Here is a 22,745-nt window from a genome sequence, read left to right on the forward strand (position 1 = left end):
TCCAACAGAAAGGAGAGATATGATAACTTAGCTCTTTTGGCTTGAGCTCTGGTTGGGAAAAAAATGCCTCCCCTAAAGATTTGTAACCTTAGATAGGCCCTCATGCTAATGGGTAGTTAAAATTTATACTTTCTTTGTAGTCCTGAAAACTTCCAAATGAGTAATTAGCATAAAAAAGTCTCAGATTGGTAGAACATGAGGCTACTTGGCAGAAGCAAAAATAATTCTCTTTTGAGGGATGCCCTCTTAACTCAGGCTGCACAGAATTCCCATGGCTTAAGTCTAGGTACTTCAGGCTTAAAAAAACATGTAAAAAAACATGTAAGGCAACACGCTATCATAAGCAAGAGCCAGCAGAAATACAAACAGCAGTGTCAGACCTCCAGGATCTTCAGATAATAGAATTAGACATTAAGGAAGTAAAATAAATATTCTTTTTATTTTTGGCTGCACCCCGTGGCACGGGGGATCTTAGTTGCACAGCCAGAAATCAAACCTGTGCCCCCTGCATTGGAAGCATGGATTCTTAACCACTGGACTGCCAGGGAAGTCCCTAAATATTCTTAACATGTTAAAATTTTTAATATTAAAAGAACACCATTGTTATTCAAAGAAGCACAGACATACTTGAGGAAAAAGAAGACTTGAAAACAGTGTAATAATTTAAATTAATAATACAATGGATAGGTTTAATGGCAGACTGGACAAAGTTGAAGACATATTTAGAAAACTAAAAGACAATCTGAAGAAATAACCAACAGTGCAACATAGACAATGCAAAGGAAAATATGAAAGTGAGGAACAAAGAATGACAAGTACTATCATGGGTTTAATTAGAACTTAATGAGAATGCAGAAAGACTAGAGAATGAGGAAGGGGCAATACAATGAGATAATGATGATTATTTTTGCAAATTTGTTCAATATCAAGCATCCACTGATTAAAAATTACAGTAAGTCCTGAAAAGGCAAAATATAAATAAATCCACAGTGAACTTATTTGCTTCTCAGTCTATGCTAAAGATTCTTCATGATATGCCTTCACCATACCTAGCCAGTTACGTTTCCCACTAGTAACAACATGCATACATAGTTCTTGTCATGAAAATCTGCTTCTTAGTCAATATATATCATGGGAGTCTTTGCTATGAATTTGCTTCTTCTTCTTAATATGAAAGTCTCTCTTCTCTTCTCCTCATCAAAATCATATTTATTCATCAAATCCTTTTTCACAAATCCTCCACTGATTATTCTAGTCACACTGATCTCTTTTTTTCTAAACTTCTGTACACTTATATTATGAACTCCTACACTCATTCATGATATTTATTGGGAGTCTGCTACAAACTAGCTGGATACTAGGTCCAGTAATGAATTAGACAGAAACACTCCCTGTTCTTAGGAATATTAATATTCAGCCAAAATGACAGTAAAAATAGAGTACAAAGTATAAACAACAAGTGTGAAATGAACATATTGAGATAGAGTGGGTAATCAAATATATGGGTCACTGAAGTCTTCCTAGAGGAAATAATATTTTTGTGTATACATGAAGATCAAGTAGAAATTATCCAGGCTCAGGTATGGGGGTAGGGTGAAAAAAAGCGGAGAAGATTCAGGTAGTGGGACTAACATGTTTCACAGCTTAGAGGCTTAAGAGCTGATGGAGTTCTAGGGAATGCAGGGGCTCAGTTATAGTGTAGAGGGTAAGGCAGAGAATGGTGAGAGTTAAGTCTGGAGTGATAGGCAGGACAGGGTGCAGATAGAGGGAGAACATATAAGCCATGTTGAGAAATTTGAACTTTGTCCTAAAAACACTGACGAATCATTGAAGGATGTGATAAATGGAGGCTCTATTATTATATTTCTGTATCAGAAAGTCACTTTCATTGCCACTGGGAAGATGGATTGAAGGAATAGAGACTGGTAAAGAGGCTGCTACAATGCTTTAGACAAAAGCTGGTAATTGACACTAACATTGTAACAGTGGGGAGAGCAAGTACTGTACAAATGTGTCAGACATTTGGAATAGTTGATTAGTTTTTTCTAACGGTTAGCTATGCATTTGTTTTGTCTTTTCCGTTAAGGTATGAGCTACTTAAGAGCAGAGACCATGTCTTCTTTTTTATTTATCAAAACTTCCAAGTCATCAGTAGTGGAGCCTTATAAATATTTGCTGATTGAATGGGTCTTTCGATAGAATTATTCAATCATTGGGAATTTGTAAAGATAGCTGGCAGAAGCTCCAAGATGAAATTCTCCATAATTCAGTTTTCAAGGTGGTACTAAAAATGGTACTATGATGCAGAGTTCTCAAACATTACCTTCTTACAGTGGCCAGAGTAGTGAGCTATAAACCTGGTGCTGAAGAATGAACCAGTAGTTACAGCAGTAACCTTAGCTCTAGGGCAGGAAGTCAATGCCAGTGACAAATTGCCAATACATGACAATTTAAAATCCAGTAAGTGAAGTTAACAAAGTTGCTTTATAGCTCAGTGGACTCATGGGTAGGGCTGGAAGCTCTTTTCATCCTGTATTGTCAAGCTGGCTGTCTTATGAGCAATATAAACAGCAATCTCGCAAGGAATCAGGATATCTCTTTCAAAAATAAATGATAAGGGTGTATTCAGGTTATGTTTGTGTGTTCCATGGAGCAAAAATTAGAAATGTATAAAGCTGATCATCCCTTTGAAGGAAACACAGCAGGAAGTGAATGAAATTGAGCATTTTTTTAAGAAAGGGAAATCTATCTCCTCATCCAAATTATTTCCCTCTTCAGTTTTGCAAAGTGGTAAACACATTTCCTTCTGAAATACAACAACTGTGTTACTTCTTAACTTTTCTTTGGATAATTGCTCACCATGAAACTAAACACAATCTATACATTATTGTGTGTGAAATTTTAAGTGGGAATTAAAAGGTTTTTTGTGACAACTAATTGTGAGTTGTTCCTTTATAAACCTAAATTTGAGGACCTTTCAACATTAAATAGTGTTTTACCTTGTATTATATGTTTAGGATTAAAAAGTGCTTTTCTGGCATATGCTCATAAAACAAGTTGGAGCTAAAGAACTGTATATATTGAGATGACAAACTAAACAATGACATAACATATTTCCTAAGAAACTTATCACAGGTGTATTTCATAAAAATAAAGTTTTCTTGAGTACATACAAATCTGAGTTTTATATTAAACATGTTATTATTTCATGCTCTTAACAAAATTATGTGAGAGATGCTATTATTATTCACATTTTATAGGTAAGGAACCAATACTCAGAAGGCTCAGAAACTTGCTCAATTCTGGGATTTGAATCTGGGTCTCAGAATCCTGAACAGATACTTTTTACCACCACACTACTTACAATCATAATTAATGCCTCCCAAGAAAAGAACATCATTTGTATTTTTCACCAAGTTCAGTGGCAGTTACTATGGTCTTCATCTTCCACCAATGTAAAGAAATGGTTATTGGACACAATTGCATGCTGTAATCTCTATTATTTCCAAAGGATTTTTATTCAACTCTTAGGAATGTTAGGTTTAGAGTTCAAAATGTAACTGGAAGATGTCATATTCACTCTTGTTCTCCTGAAATTATTCTCCATGCTTTTAAGGGTTTGATTGGCTTGCCCACCCCCAGCTGCTCTCTACATCCACAAAGGGGTCACAGCTGCAAATTTCTTTAGGAGATTCCCCCTCATCACACAATCAGACTCTCTGCTTGATTTTCAAACTGTAGAATTCTTTACTTTCTACTACACCTACCTTTGCCATAAGCCCTTTTTACTTCTGTATTTGTTTTGACTGTCTCCAAATAATCTAGACTCTTTGTTATGCAAAGTTGCTCACCTTAATTCTCCAGTTTGCCTACTTTAAATGTGTCATAATTCTACATTAAACATATACACGTTCATACACATGTGTCTACACATACACATGTCAAAGAGGGGCTGAGTTGATAGAGACTTCCTTCTCCCTAGAAGGTAAGTGGAAGACAATGTGTGTGGGCAATGATATAACACTCTCAATTTCTTACTAAATGTTCCTACATTTATAAAAATATTACCACTTTTGTGATTTTTGGAATAGTTTAGTTAACATTACAAACTATTCCTCTCTCTATATATATGTATTCATGGTGGTCCTTCGTGGCTTATGTCTTTAATGAGAACATTTCCAAAAGCGTGTGTGTTTCTTTACCTGTGTGTTTAGCCTACTGGTGCCTATTTTACTGGAAGTTTTACCAGAATGAATGTTCATTTTATAAAACACTAATTTAAGTTTTCGTGGAGATAAGCATACACCTCTAAACTCAATGTAAACATGTTTCAATATTGAACTGTCTCAGCAGCTCAAGGCTGAACCCTATTTATAATCCTCTTTGAAAGCTCCCAGATTAACTTTACTGATGTTTCCCTCAGAGTCTTGGTCTTGATATTAATAAATGAGCTTTGCTTTTATTCCTCTTTCTCTCTCTTCCCCCATCCCCATCCCCTACTTTTTCTTTCTTTTTTGAGACAATATTTATTATACTTTGGTATCACAGTTATTATGGCTTTGTAGAAAGCACTGGGAAGGGTTTTTTTTTAATTTTTAAAGTTTTGTTAATGGTCTGTGGCTGGTTCCTAAAGACTCCTAAAGGTTGATTATTATTTCACCTGTGAAACTGTCATAGTCTCATAACTTTTACAGGGGTAGATCTCTGACCCTTCTTTGACCATATTTTCAGTTACTTCTTTTGCTACCTTCTGAGATAAATTCAGAAATCTGTGTTTCCCTTTAAAATAATCAATTTCATCTAGGCTTTGTGTATTATAATTTAGCATTTATTTATATTTATACAGTTGGAGGCAATGAGTACTCACAATGCTTATTTCTTTACCGTTTCATGCTACCAACCCACCTCCTGTAACTATACACATAGTTAGGGTCTTTCTTTAACCCACATCTAAGCATTAGCATGGATAATGAAGCCCAGGTGTACTCCCCGGCTTATCCACTCACTCAAAATTATGTCAAGTGATAGAGGTGCTAACACAGTGATAGTAATCATATTGCACTATGCAAATATATCAGATCAATACATTATACGCCTTAAGCTTACACAATGTTATATTTCAATTAATTTCTTTATTTTTAATTTTTTTTATTGGAGTGTAGTTGATTTACAATGTTGTGTTAGTTTCTGCTGTACAGCAAAGTGAGTCAGTTATACATACACATATATCCACTCTTTTTTAGGTTCTGTTCCTGTATTAGGTGTCAATTATGTTTCAATTAAAAAAAAACCAAAAACCTCATCTCTTCAAGTAAGGGATTGTTTATTTGGTCCCTTAAGGTTGTGCCACATACAATGGTAACCTCTGTTCTGAAAAGAAGAAACAGTTTCAACTTTTTTTCCCCTATACTCTCTCTTGATTTGTTTCAAATTTTACTCTAATCTTCGTGTTTTGTGGTTTGGGGTTGCTGTTTTTTCCTAGCTTCACTGAAAATGAGGTTTACTTCACTGCTTTTGTTGCTTTCATTTTTACTTTAATTTGGGAGTGGGAGTTGAAATAGAAAGCTATCTCCCTGTTCATTTTTAAACAGAAATCCCCACTACCCCATTTTCTTTATAGTATCATCATTACCTAGGCAAAAAAATTAAGTGCTGTATTTGCCTGTTCCTAGCTCACCCATATTGTGTTAATAAGATCAGTTAATAATAAATGAATGGTTTCTGTGTATAAGTTGTTTTGTCACATTCTGTGTGGGCATCATGTTTAACACATCCCACCGTCGTTCACCTCCCTTGTCTCCTGTCAACATCAAGAAGTTTATCTTATGGGATGATTTACATTGACACAAATCATGATGATATAAAGCAGAAGGCAACAAGTGACTGAATGGATGTGCTAACATAGTGCAGAAAGCTTGAGGAATGGGGAATGGAAGGAGTATTGCAGGAATGACCTGTTCTTTAGAAGATGGATCAAATTTTAACAAGTGGTGAGGATACTCCCATTGGTGGAAAGATTTGGCACCAAGGCAGAAAGATGGGGCTGAGGAGAGAGCAACTAGAGACTGTCTGGTCACCCAGAACAACTGCAGGGAAGGGGGAGGTGAGTCCGGCATGATGATTTAAGGAGTATTAAAGAAAAATAACCTTGATATAACCTACTTTTTCAAGAAACTGGGGAAATAAACTTCACATTCAATTGGTTGCTATATTTCACCTCATCAAATAAAACCAGCCCTTCCTCTTCCTCTTCCCTATCAATATCACCAACAAAAACAATAAAAATCATACCAGCATGTTTACTGAAGTCTCAGTGTATGCCAGGAGTTAAGCATGTACTTCACCTTCAATATTTTATTGATGTCTCATTTGATGTTTCATAAAACAATGCAACACAGGGTTTATTTTCACACTCATTTTTCAATTGAGGAAGCTGAGTTTAAAAAAAGCTGAAAGAACTTGATGAAGTAGAAAGGTATGTAAATAGGTTAACTGTGACGTGAATCTTGGTAGTCTGTTTATAAAGCATGTTTGTATTGACTACACAATTCCAACTCCACCTTGATTCAAGGAAACATATTTTTAAAATATAATATTACATATTATAAATGTAAATCATATTCATTTAGGAAAATGTCGGGAAAAAGAGTACACACAAACTGGCAAAACCATGACTAATTTTAAAGGTTTTAATAATAATTTCCCTTCTCTCTGATTCAGCTTTTCAGGGCTAACTATTGTAATAATAGTTTGTAAGCCATCTTTTTTTTTCAGCATGTATTTACATGCATGAATTCACCCTGTTTATTTTACTGACCAATGATATTTTAAATATATATATTTACTATTTAAAAATTTTCTGAAGGATTTTAAAAAATACTTATTTATTTATATATTTATTTGGCTGCACCAGGTCTTAGTTGTGGCATGTGGGATCTTTTAGTTGCAGCATGCGGGATCTTTAGTTGTGGTAGGCGGGATCTTTAGTTGCAGCAATGCGGGATCTAGTTCCCTGACCAGGGATTGAACCCGGGCCCCCTGCATTGGGAGCACAGAGTCTTAACCGCTGGACCACCAGGGAAGTCCCTGAAGTATTTTGTTTTTGGATTTACAATTCCTCTATGAATGGATATTTAGAGTTTTAAACTTATTTTGTCTTTTTGTTGTTGCTATAATGAGCTTTTAATGAACATAACTAAATTGTCTATAGTCTTTTATGCTGTAATTCCATGTGAGATTTAGTATTAATGGTTTTAGTATTTCTGGGTTTACTGGGCTGTAGACTATACACATTTATAATATTGATAAATAGTACCCTATTAGACTCTAGAATAGTTGTACCAGTTTATCACCCACCAACTGAATATGAGAGTACCATTTCTATATTCTATCACCCACACTGGGTGTATTAATCTTTTTTATTTTTTAGTCTCATGGGATAGGAAGAAAACCCTCTATTTTAAAGAGGTTAGTATTTTCATGTGTCCACTGGTTACTTGCAATTTTTATCTGGGATTTTATTGTATATATACTTTGTTCATTTTTCCCTTGGGATGACTGAACTTTTTAGAAGTTGATTTATAGGACCTCTTTGCATTTTATAAATATTAACCTTTTGGTTTTGCATAATGTAAAAATATTTCCCCCTATTATTTATTATAAAATGTTGCTTATGATAATTTTTAATAGAGAATTAGTACACTGTTATAATTCAAATCTTTTTTGTGTGTATGTGTGGATCCTGAGTTCTGTATCATTCTGTACCTATTCATTTGGTACATTTTTATATCTAGACCTTTAATCTGTTAAGTGTGGATGTTTAGATGTGAGTGGTATAAGATAAAAATATAATTCTCTTGCCCTCTAAAGATCATTCAATAGTTTTCAAACCATTTATTGACAAAGCCATATTTTGCCACTGATTTGAAATGCCATCTTCATCTACACTTAATTTATTTGAGTCTGTACTCTGTCTAACTTAATATTTCACTATTCCTGTGCCATTAGCACACTGTTTTAATTTCAGTAGTTTTTGCACTATTTTGATATCTATTAGGTTCTCAATTCTTTTTTCTCCAAGTTTTTGTCTGCCTTACAGTCTCCATTGTCTTACATTCTGTTCTGCATTCTTTTTAAACTTTTTTCACCTATAAGGCAATTTTTTAGGTCTTGTTCTGAGCTCCTGTCTCTGTCTCTTCTCTGTCTATCTGGGATTTCATCTACTGACTTCAGAGAAAAATTCCCTAAAAAACTACCAAACTACAAATCTCCCCTTGACATTGATAAACTTCCAAGTATTTTCATATAACCCTATCTTAACTGCCTTCTTGAATTTCCAACTAGACGCTCCACTGGGATTTCAAACTCAATGTATTTAAAGCCCAAATCAATGATCTCAAATTTCCCTCTCACTTTCAGAAACCCATGCACAATAATATCCTGTTATAATAATACAGGTGTGAAGTTTTAGGACTTGGGTTATTGATTTTACCTGTACCTAACATCACTATTATTGTAACAATGATAAATAATTATTCACTATTCCAGGTAGTGGGTTAAACATTTTACATACATTCCCTCTTTAATCCTTGACTCTTCCCTGTAGATTTTATGGTATCCTCATTTTATAAACGTCTTAACTGAGGAAGATAGAGGTTAAAACATCCTTGCCAAAATCATGCCTAGTTATGGCAGAGGTAGATATTTATAGTAGATCTATGTATCTCCCAACACTTACTTGCCATGCAAACTTGCCTCACGTTGGTTGTTGTGGTCAGGTTTACAGGACCTTGGAGAGCAACAAGATGGGATAAGGTTGGCCAGTGGAGGCTTATTACATCAGAAGTATCTAGTAGGCTTTAAAAAATTATCCATACTTCTCATATTTGTAAGATTCACTAAATTAATAAATGTCTTATCACAAGATTTTCTAAAATATCTGTCATACTTATTCAGAAAACAAATCCAATTCTTAATTAGATACTAAGTAAAATACCTAAGGAAATTGGTCTTCTCTTATTTAACTTATGGTAACTACAGATAACTTTAATATTGCATTTTATTCCATACTGTAATGGCATGCCTACATCAAGTTAATATATATGATACATATCAAGGACATAACATATTAGACAAATACAACTCTTCAATTTCTTAACTTTTAAGATACATAATTGCTCCACTATGAAGACTTAAATGGGGATTGTCACTTTGGTAATTAATTCTTTTTGTTTCATCCTTCTTACTAATTGAAAATAGTCTTTCAATATAGAAAGCTTTGAAATTGGATGAAGAGACAGAATTGGAAATGAAGTTAATTAACTACAAACTGTCCAAATCAATCAGTTTGACAGTGCCTTGGTAACACACAGACTTCATAATTTACTTGAGATCTATCGTAATGCATATGCCATAAATTGCACAGAAGTCATGCTCATTGTGCACAAAATTTAGGCTATGAAGTTGCGTTGAGAGAAAATTGCTCATTCAACATAGACTGTTTTGGGAGGATATGCTTTACATTTTTCATTTAGGCCACTAATAAACTTTTGAAAATAAGTGCTTTGCTTTTTTGCCCTGATAGAATTTGACATAGGAATAAAAAAAAAATGTTTAAATTTCCAAGCACTTAAGCATTTATAAGTAACATGGTTAGATCTGCATGTTTTGTTACAGAGTCTCAGAGGGTTAGTCTTGGGATATATTAAATATTATAGGTTATAAAGAAAAACTTATATCTATACAATTCTATTATCCCCTCTTTAATAATGAAAATAGTATTCTAGATATTCAAAAGAAAAGAACAATTTCTGATTATCAAATTGGTTAATCATACTTACTAGTATTTTATGAACTAGCTTATATTTCTGGTTTTCAAGAAAATATATAATTATCCTTTTCTGAGAAGAGGAGAATAGTTAATAAAGATTATGTCATACACTTGGCTAGACCACATTATAGGACCACTTTGGCCGCAGAAATCTGTAATTCATACCCACTAGTCACTCCTCATATGCTGATATCCTGAATACTCAGTTTTCTATGTTTTCCAACTACTTAACAAATAAAAATAGCAACCATATTAACATCTACTTATTTTAATTCTTGAATATTAGAATGTTTAAAAGAGGAAGGGAAGCATCATATGCCTCTAATATGCCAGTTATAAAAACCCTACAAAATTACTGTTTTAGATACCTATGCAAGAAGTGTTGCAAATATTTGAGTTAGGGGAAAAATTCAAGAAGAGGCAAATCAGCCATGATATGTAAATGTCCAGCTTTTATCAATGCATAGATAATTTCTGATTTCTCAAAGAAATAGTAGTTGGTTTAAATAATCCTTTATTGGCCATGACATGATCACAGAAATCTTATGTGGCTGCACCATATCTCAGAACAAATGATTTCTCAAGTCAATGCAACAAATAAAGGTGGTACCATTATTGGCCTGTTTTGAGCACATGAAAACCTGGGCAGTTCAGGGTAGGAGTGAGTGGTATGTTTGAGAGGGTAGGGATCAACTTGGAAAAGCTATTAGAAAGAATAGCAGAACAGAAGAACACCTTATTGTGGGAAGAAAACACAAAACCCTGTCCGGCTTTTTGGAATAAAAGAACAAAACCTTATTCTAGTCAAGTTACCACTTTCTCATTGTTTGATACATAAATCCTCCTGACCAAGGGTGGACTTTACTAATAATCAAGTACAAAGAAAAAAGCACACCAGTACATGTCTGTTTCATTTTGCTTTGCATCTTAATGGAAGAATTCTGATCAACTCAATTTTTCTGTTGTTAAGTGGAGTAAAAAATATAGGCTGATGGCTAGAAAAGGCATTGAAATATTATTCTTTTTTCTTTTTCCAGTCTTTTGAGGAAGAATTATAACACTGAACACTGCTTGAACTGAAATGTCTTGGGATATAAATTTGAGCTTGATAAAAAGGGAAGTAGTAAATATACACTTTTGATTCCAGAGTCTAAGACATGAGATGTTACTGTTTGAGGGGAGGAATGTGCAACAAAAAGGGAAACTATTTCCTTACAAAGTAAAATTTCTAAAGAATAGTAGGGGAAACTGTAAACCAAATAAAATCTACTGGAGTTGACTACCAAAAAGAGAAGATTGACCATCTAATTAATAATGAATAATCATTATGTTATAGAATTTAGGTCCAAACTAAAATAATTTATATAAAAACCTATATATTTCTAGATCATCCAGTCATTCATATGAATACTGTGTGACACCTTGTTATATAGCTGTGCATAACTCATTCTGGAGACAAAAATATATTAAAACTACAACTAAGGCAGTTTAGAATATAGAGAAAATGTGGGGATATATTAGAATCAGAAAAGCAAGAGTCTTTAAGGGTTGTAATTGGTTTATTAATGGCTTAAGCAGGACGGCCAGGTGCTGGTGGCTCAGGAGAAGCAAGGCCTAGCTCTAGAGTTGGGAGAGGTGTCAGCCCAAACCAACTCTGAGTGTTCAGAATAGAGGAGGGTGGCTTCTCAAAGAAATGCCAGGGAACTTCTCTACCTGTGCTGATCATCAAAAATAACAGATATCCACTTTGGGAATACTCAGATTGGGAATACCCCCTTGAATTGCAGCAAGGAGATAGTACTTAGAGGAGAAAAACTTATAGCTATTCATTAAACAAATATTGTTGGATTAAACAAATACTGTTGGAGTACCTACTGTGTTGTAGACACAGTCCTAACCTCAAGAAGGTGACAGTCTACTGGGGTCAGTGCCACATGGCTCACTTCCACCACCCTGTTACCCCTCACAAATAACTCAACTTGTATGAAATTTTTATATTCTACTGTATCTCAGATAGCAGCAGAGATCAAGCAACATATGAGCAGTAAACAAATGTGCTATGAGGAAACTAATTTGTACATGTATTTTCAACTACAATTTAAAAAGACAGAGTAAGATAAAGAATGATACTAAATTATTTTTGTCTTGTTTCAGAAGTAGTGCATGGGTATTGTGACAAATTAAAAGTATACAGAAGTGTAAAAAGTAAAAGGTGAAATCTGTCCCCCATATCCTCACCCATATCTTCATTCCTTGTGAGAGGTAAGCACAGTGTTACAAGTTTGGTATATATTATTTCTGAACTTAGACCATGCCATCAACTAAAGCATTTAGCAACATATTACTCAAGGACAGACCACATGGCCCTGAGATACTTTTTCTAGCTTCTCTTATTACAGTTCCCTAAGGGTTCTATTGCGCCAGTTACACTTGACTTCTTGCTCTTTCCAGACTGTGTCTTATACTTTATCTCATTAGGCCCTGTATTGATGCTAGTCCCATCATGGAGAGTTCCTCTCTACACAAACGAGCATCATTTCTATTATTTTCTGTGCTCTGCCTAGCACTTAATACAATTTTAATATATCACTTCTTGATTCTCCTATTTCAAAATGTGTAAGAATATCACTCTCTGAGCTGTAAGTGCTTTATTTTTTTCTGGCTTCATTGAGGTATAATTGACAAAACTGTATGGATACTTAGGTTGCTTCCATGTCCTGGCTATTGTGAATAGAGCTGCAATGAACATTGTGGTACATGACTCTTTTAGAATTATGGTTTTCTCAGGGTATATGCCCAGTAGTGGGATTGCTGGGTCATATGGTAGTTCTATTTTTAGTTTTCTAAGGAACCTCCATACTGTTCTCCATAGTGGCTTTATCAATTTACATTCCCACCAAGAGCAGCACACGGGATCTTCATTGCAGCATGCAGGATTGCAGCATGTAGGATCTTTAGTTGTGGCACACAGACTTCTTAGTTTTGGCATGCAAACTCTTAGTTGCAGCATGCACATGGGATCTAGTTCCCTGACCAGGGATTGAACCCAGGCCCCCTGCATTGGGAGTGCAGAGTCTTACCCACTGGACCACCAGAGAAGTCCCAAGTTCAACTTTTTTAAAAAATAAGATTCTATCGACAGGTGATATCATGCAGTATTTGTCTTTCTGTGTCTCTCTTATTTCACTTAGCATAATGTCCTCCAGGTTCATTCATGTTGTCACAAATGACAGGATTTCTTTCTTTTTTAAAGCTGAATAATATTCCATTTTCTTTATATATTCATTCACTGACACACACTTAGGTTGTTTCCATACATTGGCCATTATGAATAATGCTGCAATGAATATGGGGATGCAGATATCTCTTTGAAATATAATGATTCCATTTCCTTTGGATATATATCCAGAAGTGGGGTTTCTGCATCATAACATAGTTCTATTTTTAATATTTTGAGGAGTCTCCATACTGTTTTCCATAGAAGCTGCACCCATTTACATTCTCACTGTGCACAAGGGTTCCCTTTTTACCACATTCTCACCAGCATTTGTTCTCTTGTCTTTTTGATAATAGACATCTTTACAGGTGTGAGGTGATAGCTCATTGTGGTTTTTATTTCATTACCCTGATGATTAGTGATGGTGAGGTGGTCATTTGTATGTCTTCTTTGGAAAGATGTTTATTCAGATCCTCTGCTCATTTTTAAATTGGGTTATTTAGGGAGTTTTTTTGTGCTCTTGAGTTCTATGAGTTACTTGTATATTTTGGATGTTAAACTCTCACTGGACACGTGGTTTGCAGATATTTTCTCCCATTCCACAGACTGCCTTTTCATGTTCCTTTTACTGTGCAGAAACATCTTTAGTTTGATGCAGCCCCACTTCCTTATTTTTTCTTTAGCTGTCCTTGCTTTTAGTGTCAAATTTAAAAAATCATTCTCAAGACCAGTGTCAATGGGTTTACCATCTATGCTCTCTTCTAAGAGTTTTATGGTTTCAGATATTATGTTCAAGTCTTGAATCCATTTTGAGTTTATTTTTGTGTATGGTGTAAGATGGGAGTCCAGTTTCATTATTTTGCATAGTTTTCTGGCACCATGTTTTGAAGAGACTATCCTTTCCCCATTGAGTATTCTTGACTCCTTTGTTGTACATTAATCTGTCATTTATGCATGGGTTTATTTCTGGGCTTTCTATTCTGTTCCATTGATCTGTGTGTCTAGCTTTTTGTTTTTTTTGTTTTGTTTTGTTTTTTGCCAATACCATACTATTTTGACTACTATACCTTTATAATATATTTGAAATAAGGAAGTGTGATGTCTTTGGCTTTTTGTTCTTTCTCAAGATTGCTTTGGCTATTCATGGTCTTTTGTGGTTCCACACAAACTTCAGGAGATTTATTTCTGTAAAAAGTACCATTGAAATTTTGATAGGGATTGCATTGAATCTGTAGATCACTTTGGGTAGTATGGGTATTTTGATAATATTCTAATCCATGAGTACAGAATATCTTTCCATTTATCTGTGTCTTCAATTTCTTCGATCAATGTCTTGTAGTTTTAAACGTATAGATCTTTTACCTCCCTGGCTAAATTTATTCCTAAATATTTTATTCTTTTGATGCTATTGCAAATGGGATTATTTTCTTAATTTTTTTTTCTGATAATTGTTGGTGTTACAGAATGCAACTGATTTTGGGGTATTGATTTTGTATCCTGCAACTCTACTGCAATTGTTTAAAAGTTCTAACGATGGGCTTCCCTGGTGGCGCAGTGGTTGCGCGTCCGCCTGCCGATGCAGGGGAACCGAGTTCGCGCCCCGGTCTGGGAGGATCCCACATGCCGCGGAGCGGCTGGGCCCGTGAGCCATGGCCGCTGAGCCTGCGCGTCCGGAGCCTGTGCTCCGCAACGGGAGAGACCACAACAGAGGGAGGCCCGCGTACCACCAAAAAAAAAAAAAAAAAAAAAAGTTCTAACGATATTTTGGCCGTATGAGCTCTTTAATTATGTTTGTCCCTCAATTTTTCTGTACCTCAATGGTACATAGCAGGAGTCAGCAAAACTACAGTTCACTACCCAACTATGGCCCACCACCTGTGTTTGTAAATAAAGTTTTATTGTAACACAGCATGCCAGTCATTAAGTATTGTTTACAGCTTCTGTTGTGCTACATCAACACTGTTGAGCATCTAGGAAAGAGATCATATGTCTCAGAAACCAAAACAGTTGTTTTCTGGATCTTACAGAAAGAGTGTGATGATCTGGTATAATGTTTTGCACACAATGGATGTCCAGTAAATGATAGATGAAATTTGCACATGGGTATTCTTTAGGTAATATTACCCAAAAGTACAGCACTAAACTGAAATTTTAATGTCCCAATTGTTTTACCACTGCAGTGCCAAACCCTGATGGATTGATGTCTGACCTTGTTTGGACGTTTTATTTGATTTTGCATAGGCAGTCTGTGTCTGGGTAGTGGAGGTGAAAGGGCGGTAAAATAGAGGAGAGAATCATTTTCACCATGCCAGTTTATTTTGGCATGGAGTTACCTCTTCCTCCATAAGCAAATGTTTTTAGGGAAAAATTTTATAAATCATTTTATATAGGCACATCAAAACATGTTACTGGTTGCTGTCACAACAACAAAAAATATGCTTTGAAAAAAATGCTTGTCCTGACAGAAAATATTTCCAGAAGGAAAATCTTGGTTCTAATCCTTTTGGTGATAGAAAGCATTTTGTTTGTGCCTGGTAAGAACATAAATGTCTTCAACATTCTTCTAGACCCACTTTCAGTGAGGATACCACTTCTTCTTTGAAAGAGATGAAAAAACTACTCATGTAATAGTTCAACTACCAAGAAGTGGGTAAAGTTTAAATCTTGAAACTTTGCTTTTCAAGTGCAATCTTGAAGACATGTTTAATAAAAATCCCTAGTTTCTGAAAAAAATATACTACCTAGGCTAAAGAAGATCCTAATGAGATGGACTTTTACAGTTGAAGTAGAAGTTTGCAATTTGCCTTCAGCATTTTCAACTGCAAATAAAACTTACCTAAATCAAGCCCAGCACATTTGATTATTTGGAAAATATGCAACCATAGTGTAATAGAAAACATATAGGTTTTGAAGATAGATTGCAGAGTCATATCAGATCCCACCGTTTTAGTATTTTGTTGTTGTTGTTGTTGTTGTTATCACTGTCATTGACTGACTTTCCCAAGTCACAGCTGTTCACAACCTCAGTAAAATGTAAAACAGAGACAATATTTATTTCATGTTTTGTTGAGATTAAATGAGATAACATAAATAAAAATGGCTAACAGATCTTGACCATTCTAGGGAATCCATATATATTGATAGATTTAGGAATTTGGTCCAGTTTAATGATCTAACAGAAGCATTTCAGATATAATCCCATAACAACCAGATAGCCAAACTGTGGTATTTTCCCTTCTGTTCGAAGATCTTGAAGTTTCAGAGAGTATAAAACCCTTAACAATCACTTATTGCCACTAAAATCAACATCAGGACTAGCCTTTTATGGATAATTATTTAATTATCATTGAAAATAGAGCCTTCCAAATTAAGTTCTTATGATAGTTGGCCACTGAAAAAATGAAGAGCCTTCACCAGTTTACTGTCCTAATATTACCCTGCCTATCTTCAAATGTTGAAAACTTCCAAGCTGAATCTTGAATAGCTGTAATTTCAAGGAGAAAGAGCATTTCCTTCATTACCAAGCCCCTGAGTTAGTGAGGTTCTGTGTCCTCAGTTCTTTATACATTTCATATTATTCACTGGTTTCAATTAAGCTAGCTAGATAAAGCCCTTTGTTTGGTTCTTAATCATTCCATTTCAAAATAGTAAGTTCGCTGGCCAAGCAGGTTTTCTAGAATTCTCCCCTGACACCATAAACTAATTGGATGTTTTAAATTTAAAATGAGAAATCATTAGAATTTCAGTAAGGTAAAATTAGGACTACATCCTACCAATGCAAGTACCTGAATGTGTCATGTTTCTGGGAAAGACTTGAACAAATTAAGATTTTAACCTTGACACTAAAGGGAAAGTTTAGATTTCAGCACTATTCCTCAGAAATATTAAAGCATTAAAAAAAAATATGTTGCTGGAAAGACTGTCAATGAAATGACTTTTCACATATCTTGGTCAGAGGTCAAACATGCCTGTTTCTGTATAGTAAATTTACCATGTTTGGCTAACTATAGGAAAAGAGTTATAAATCTCTATTGAGTTCAGTTGAGTAATTTCATTGGAAAACACATGAATTTCACACAGGTGGAAGCTAAATTGCCTTTCCCTGTTAATCAATGTGGACAGCCAATTGGAAACATGGTCGCCTTAAAGTTTCTCTTTTTTGTACTCAACGATATATTAGTACCTGAACTATCTGGGTTAATGACTGCTTCTTCAAATCATGCAAATGCTCTCTTAAAAGCATCCCCTTTTGTCAAGGTAAATAAAAAAAATAATTGTTTGTGCTTTATGTTTTTTTAATTAAATATTTGTGCAGGTATTTGTGCTTTTCCAAAAAGTATAATTCATGCAACTTTGGAATTAATCCATCAACAAAATGTAAATTAACACTCAGTACTCAATATTATGCTAGTTTATGTGGTACATGTTTGTGCAAGCCAGGACTTTGGACAAATAAGCAAACATGAAAAATAGAGACAAATAAATGAGAGTGCACCATAAATTGTTCTATCTTCTAGAATCATCTCACTTTCTGTGATAAAACTGAGTCCTAGAGATTTGGAGATACATACACACACACACACACACACACACACACACACACACACACATATATATGTATATGAATTATAGGTCCAGAGAGATTTCAAATGTGGGCAAAATTTTTTAAACGGCAAAGTAGGAGTGTGGGTATGAAGGGCAGGTTTTATGCTAAAGGGAAAGCATGATTGAAGAAGAGAGTCAATTCTGGAAAAGGAGAAAAACTGTCCGGAGTCAAGTTGTTAGGAAGGGAAACAATAAAAGAAAGTTTCCAATGAATCTAGGGGATGTAATAGGAAAAAGCTGAAAAAGTGGGAAGACACTGTTGGAACAGCAAGCCATTCTTGGTTATTACTCAAGAGAGTAACATAGTAAAATGTTTCATTTTTTAAGAGGCTTTAATTGAAATATAGTTGGCATACAATATTATGTTAATTTCAGGTATACCACATAGTGATTTGACATTTTCATACATTGTGAAATGATCACCACCGCAAGTCTACTAACCATCTACCCCCACACAAAGTTATCACAGTATTACTGAACTCATTCTTTATGCTGTCTATTAGATCCCTGTAAATTGTCTGTTATATATCTGGAAGTTCATACCTCTTAATCCTCTTCAACTATTTTGCCCAATCACCAAACCCATCCGTTCTGGCAACCATGCACTTGTTCTCTATATCTATGAATCCATTTTCATTGTTTTGTTTGTTTGTTTCTTTAGATTCCACATGTAAGTGATATCGTGTGATATTTGTCTTTCCCTGTTTGACTTATTTCAACTCTAGCTTCTTATCCTCTAGATCCATACATGTCGCAAATGGCTAGATTACATTTTTTTACTGGCTGCATTTTATTTTTTGTGTGTGTATGTGCGTGTATATCTCACAACTTCTTTATCAATTCACCTATTGATGAGATGGTTAGCTTGCTTCCATATCTTGGCTATTGTAAATGCTCCTGCAGTGAATGTTGGAGTGTGAGTGCGTATCTTTTCGAATTAGTGTTTTTGTTGTTTTTCAGGTAAATACCCAGAAGTAAAATTGTTGGATCATATAGAATTTCTATTTTTAATTTTTTGAAGAACCTCTATACCATTTTCCAGAGTGGTGGCACCAATTTACAATCCCACCAACAGTGCATGAGGGTTCCCTTTTCTCCATATCTTCACAAACACTTGTTATTCCTTTTCTTTTTGATGATAGTCATTTTGACACATGTGAGGTGATATCTCATTGTGGTTTTGATTTGCATTTCCCTGATGATTAGTGTATGTTGAGTATCTTTCATGTGCCTGCTGGCCATCTGTACCTTGTCTTTCAAAAAGTGTCTATCCAGGTCATCTGCCCATTTTTAATTGGGTGTTTTTTTTTTTGATGTTGTTATACGAGTTCCTTTATGTTGAGTATCTTTCATGTGCCTGCTGGCCATCTGTACCTTGTCTTTCAAAAAGTGTCTATCCAGGTCATCTGCCCATTTTTAATTGGGTGTTTTTTTTTGATGTTGTTATATGAGTTCCTTATATATTTTGGATGTAAACCCCTTAACAGATATATCACTTGCAAATATCTTCTCCCATTCAGTAAGCTGCCTTTTCATTTTGTTAATGATTTCCTTCACTGTGCAAAAGCTTTTTGGTTTGATGTAGTCCCATTTGTTTCTTTTTGCTTTTGTTTCTCTTGTCTGAGGGAAAAAATATTGCTAAGACTGAGGTCATATGGCCTATGCTTTCTTCTAGGAGTTTTACAGTTCTAGATCTTAAATTTAAGTCTTTATTCATTTTGAGTTTATTTTTTTATATGGTGTGAGAAAGTAGTCTAGTTTGATTTTGCATGAAGCTGTGCCATTTCCCAGTAGCATTTATTGAAGAGGCTCTCTTTTCCCATTGTACATTCTTGCCTCCTTTGTTGTAGATTGAGCATGTAAATGTGGATTCATTTCTGACTCCCTATTCTGTTCCATTAATCTATGTGTCTGTTTTTTGTGCCAGTATCATACTGTTTAGATTACTGTAGCTTTGTTGTATAGTTTGAAATCAGGGCATATGATACCTCTAGTTTGGTTCTTTCAAAAAATTGTCTTGGCTATTCAGTGTAGTTTTTGTTTCCACACAAATTTTAAAATTCTAGTTCTAGTTCTGTGAAAAATGCTACTGATATTTTGATAGGGATTGCATTGAATCTGTAGATTGCCTTGAGTAGTATGGTCATTTTAGCAATATTAATTCTTCTGTCCATAAGCATGGTACACCATTCCATTTGTTTGTGTCATCTTCATTTTCTTTCATCAGTTTTACAGTTTTTCAAGTACAAATCTTTTAATTCATTAGATTTATTCCTAGGTATTTTATTCTTTTTGATGCAATTGTAAATTGGATTGTTTTCTTCAATTCTCTTTGTGACAGTTTGTTATTAGTGCATAGAAACAACAGATTTCTGTATATTAATTTTGTATCCTGAAATTTTACTGAATTCATTTATTAGTTCTAATAGGTTTTCAAACAACAGATTTCTGTATATTAATTTTGTATCCTGAAATTTTACTGAATTCATTTATTAGTTCTAATAGGTTTTCTTGGCATCTTTAGGATTTTGTATGTGTAGTATCATGTCATCTGCAAACAGTGACAGTTTTACTTCTAATGTGGACTCCTTTTATTTATTTTTATTGTCTGATTCCTGGGGCAACAACTTTTTACACCATGTTGAATAAAAGTGGTGAGAGTGGGTATCCTTGTTCCAGAACTTAGAGGAAATGCTTTCAGCTTTTCACTGTTGAGTATAATGTTGGCTGTGGGTTTGTCATATATGGCCTTTATTATATTGAGGTATGTTACCTCTGCACCCACTTTGGTGTGAGTTTTATGATAAATGAATGTTGTATTTTGTCAATCTACCCTTGCTGGTAGATTTCTTGACTGTAGATTTTTTCCTTTTATCACTTTAAATATATAGTGCCACTCCTTTCTGGCCTGCAAAGTTTCTCCTTAAAAGTCAGCTCACAGTCTTATGGGAGTTCTCTTGTATGTAATTAGTTGCTTTTCTTTTGCTGCTTTTTAGATTCTCTCTTTAATTTTTGCCATTTTATCATAAAGTGTCTTGGTGTAGACCTCTTTGGACTCATCTTGTTTGGGACTCTGTGCTTCCTGGATCTGGATGTGTGTTTCCCTCCCCAGATTAGTGAAGTTTTCAGCTATTATTTCTTCAAATAAATTATCTGCCCTTTGCTCTGCTCTTCTCCTTCTGGGAACCCATTAATGTTAATGTTAGTATGCTTGACTTTGTCTCAGAGCTCTCTTAAAATAGTCTCATTTAAAAATTTATTTTTCTTTTTTCTGTTTCATTTGGGTGATTTCTACAACTCTGTCTTCCAGTTCACTGAACCTTTACTCTGTATCAGCTAATCTCCTATTGATTCCTTATACTATATTTTAAAATTTCAGTTATTGTATTCTTCAGGTCTTTTTGGTTTTTCTTTATATTTTCTAACTCTCTTAAAATCCTCACTTTATTCACACATTCTTCTCCTGAGTTCATTGAGCATCTCTGTGATTAATACCTAGAGCTCCTTATTGCATAGATTGCTTATTTCCACTTTGTTTAGTTCTTTTTCTGAGATTTGTCTTGTTCCTTTGTTTGGAACATATTCCTCTGTCTCCTCATTTTGCCTAATTCTCTGTGTTTATTTCTATGTATTAGGTAGGTCAGTTACATTTTCTGACCTTGGAGAAGTGGCTTTATGTAGGAGACATCCTATGAAGCCCAGCAGCACACTCCCCTTTGGTCACAAGAGCTGTATGTTCTAGGGTTGCCATCTGTGTTCGCCATGTGGACTCTTCTGTCCTGGCAGGGCTCTTCACTGAGGTCGCTCTGGTAAGCGGGCTGGCCCCAGCCCGGTTGCCTGCCAGGCCCTGCTTTATGCAGTGGCTGCCAGCCTGCTGGTGGGTGGGGCCAGATCCCAGCATGGCTGGTTGTACAGCCCTGGGGGTGCCAGGTTTGGTGCTGGCCTGCTAGTGGGCAGGTAAGATCCTGGGGCTAATAGACTACAGGGTGAACTTCGAAATGGCACTCATCAGCATCCTCCTGGTAGAATGCGCTCCCCCAAATGACTGCCATCAGCATCTATGTCCCCAGTAGGAGTGCCAGTTGCTTCCTGTGTCTTTGTGAGTCTCTTCAAGATCAACAGTTGTGTCTGAACCAGGCTCTTTTCAAATTACTGCATCTGTGCTGGGATTTGGAGTGTGTAAGATTTTATGAATGCTCTTGAAGAGCAGAGTCTCCATTTCCTAGAGCCCTCTAGCTTTCCCATATGCAAGCCCTGCAGCCTTCAAAGCCAGAAGTTCTGGGAACACATTTCCTGTTGCAGGCTGGGAGCCTGATGTGGGGCTTGACCCCTCACTACTTAGGGAGAACTTCTGCAGTTGCGATAAATCTCCCATTTTATGGGTTACTACCCGGTGGTGTGGATCTTGACTACACCACATCTCTGCCCCTCCTCTCCATCTTGTGATTTTTTCTTTATTTGTTTAGTGGTATAAAATCTTTTCTGCTAGGCTTCAGGTTGTTATAGATAGTTGCTCTTTAAATAGTTGTAATTTGGTGTGCCAGTGGGAAGAGGTGAGCTCAGGGTTTTTGTACTCTGGCAACTTGGCCACACCTCTGAGAGGCATTTGAGAGGAGTGATTAAGAGTACACACTCTATACTCGCATTTACCATTGCAACAAAAAGAATAAAATACCTAGGAATAAACCTACCTAAGGAGACAAACGACCCATATGCAGAAGACTATAAAACACTGATGAAAGAAATTAAAGATGATACAAACAGATGGAGAGATATATCATGTTCTTGGATTGGAGGAATCAACATTGTGAAAATGACTATACTACCTAAAGCAATCTACAGATTCAATGCAATCCCTATAAAACTACCAATGGCATTTTTCACAGAACTAGAACCAAAAATTTCACAATTTGTATGGAAACACAAAAGACCCTGAATAGCCAAAGCAATCTTGAGAAAGAAAAACAGAGCTGGAGGAATCAGGCTCCCTGACTTTTGACTATACTACAAAGCTACAGTAATCAAGACAATATGGTACTGGCACAAAAACAGAAATATAGATCAATGGAACAGGATAGAAAGCCCAAAGATAAA

The sequence above is a fragment of the Physeter macrocephalus genome, chromosome 8 (assembly GCF_002837175.3).
Source record: "Physeter macrocephalus isolate SW-GA chromosome 8, ASM283717v5, whole genome shotgun sequence".
Lineage (NCBI taxonomy): Eukaryota > Metazoa > Chordata > Mammalia > Artiodactyla > Physeteridae > Physeter > Physeter macrocephalus.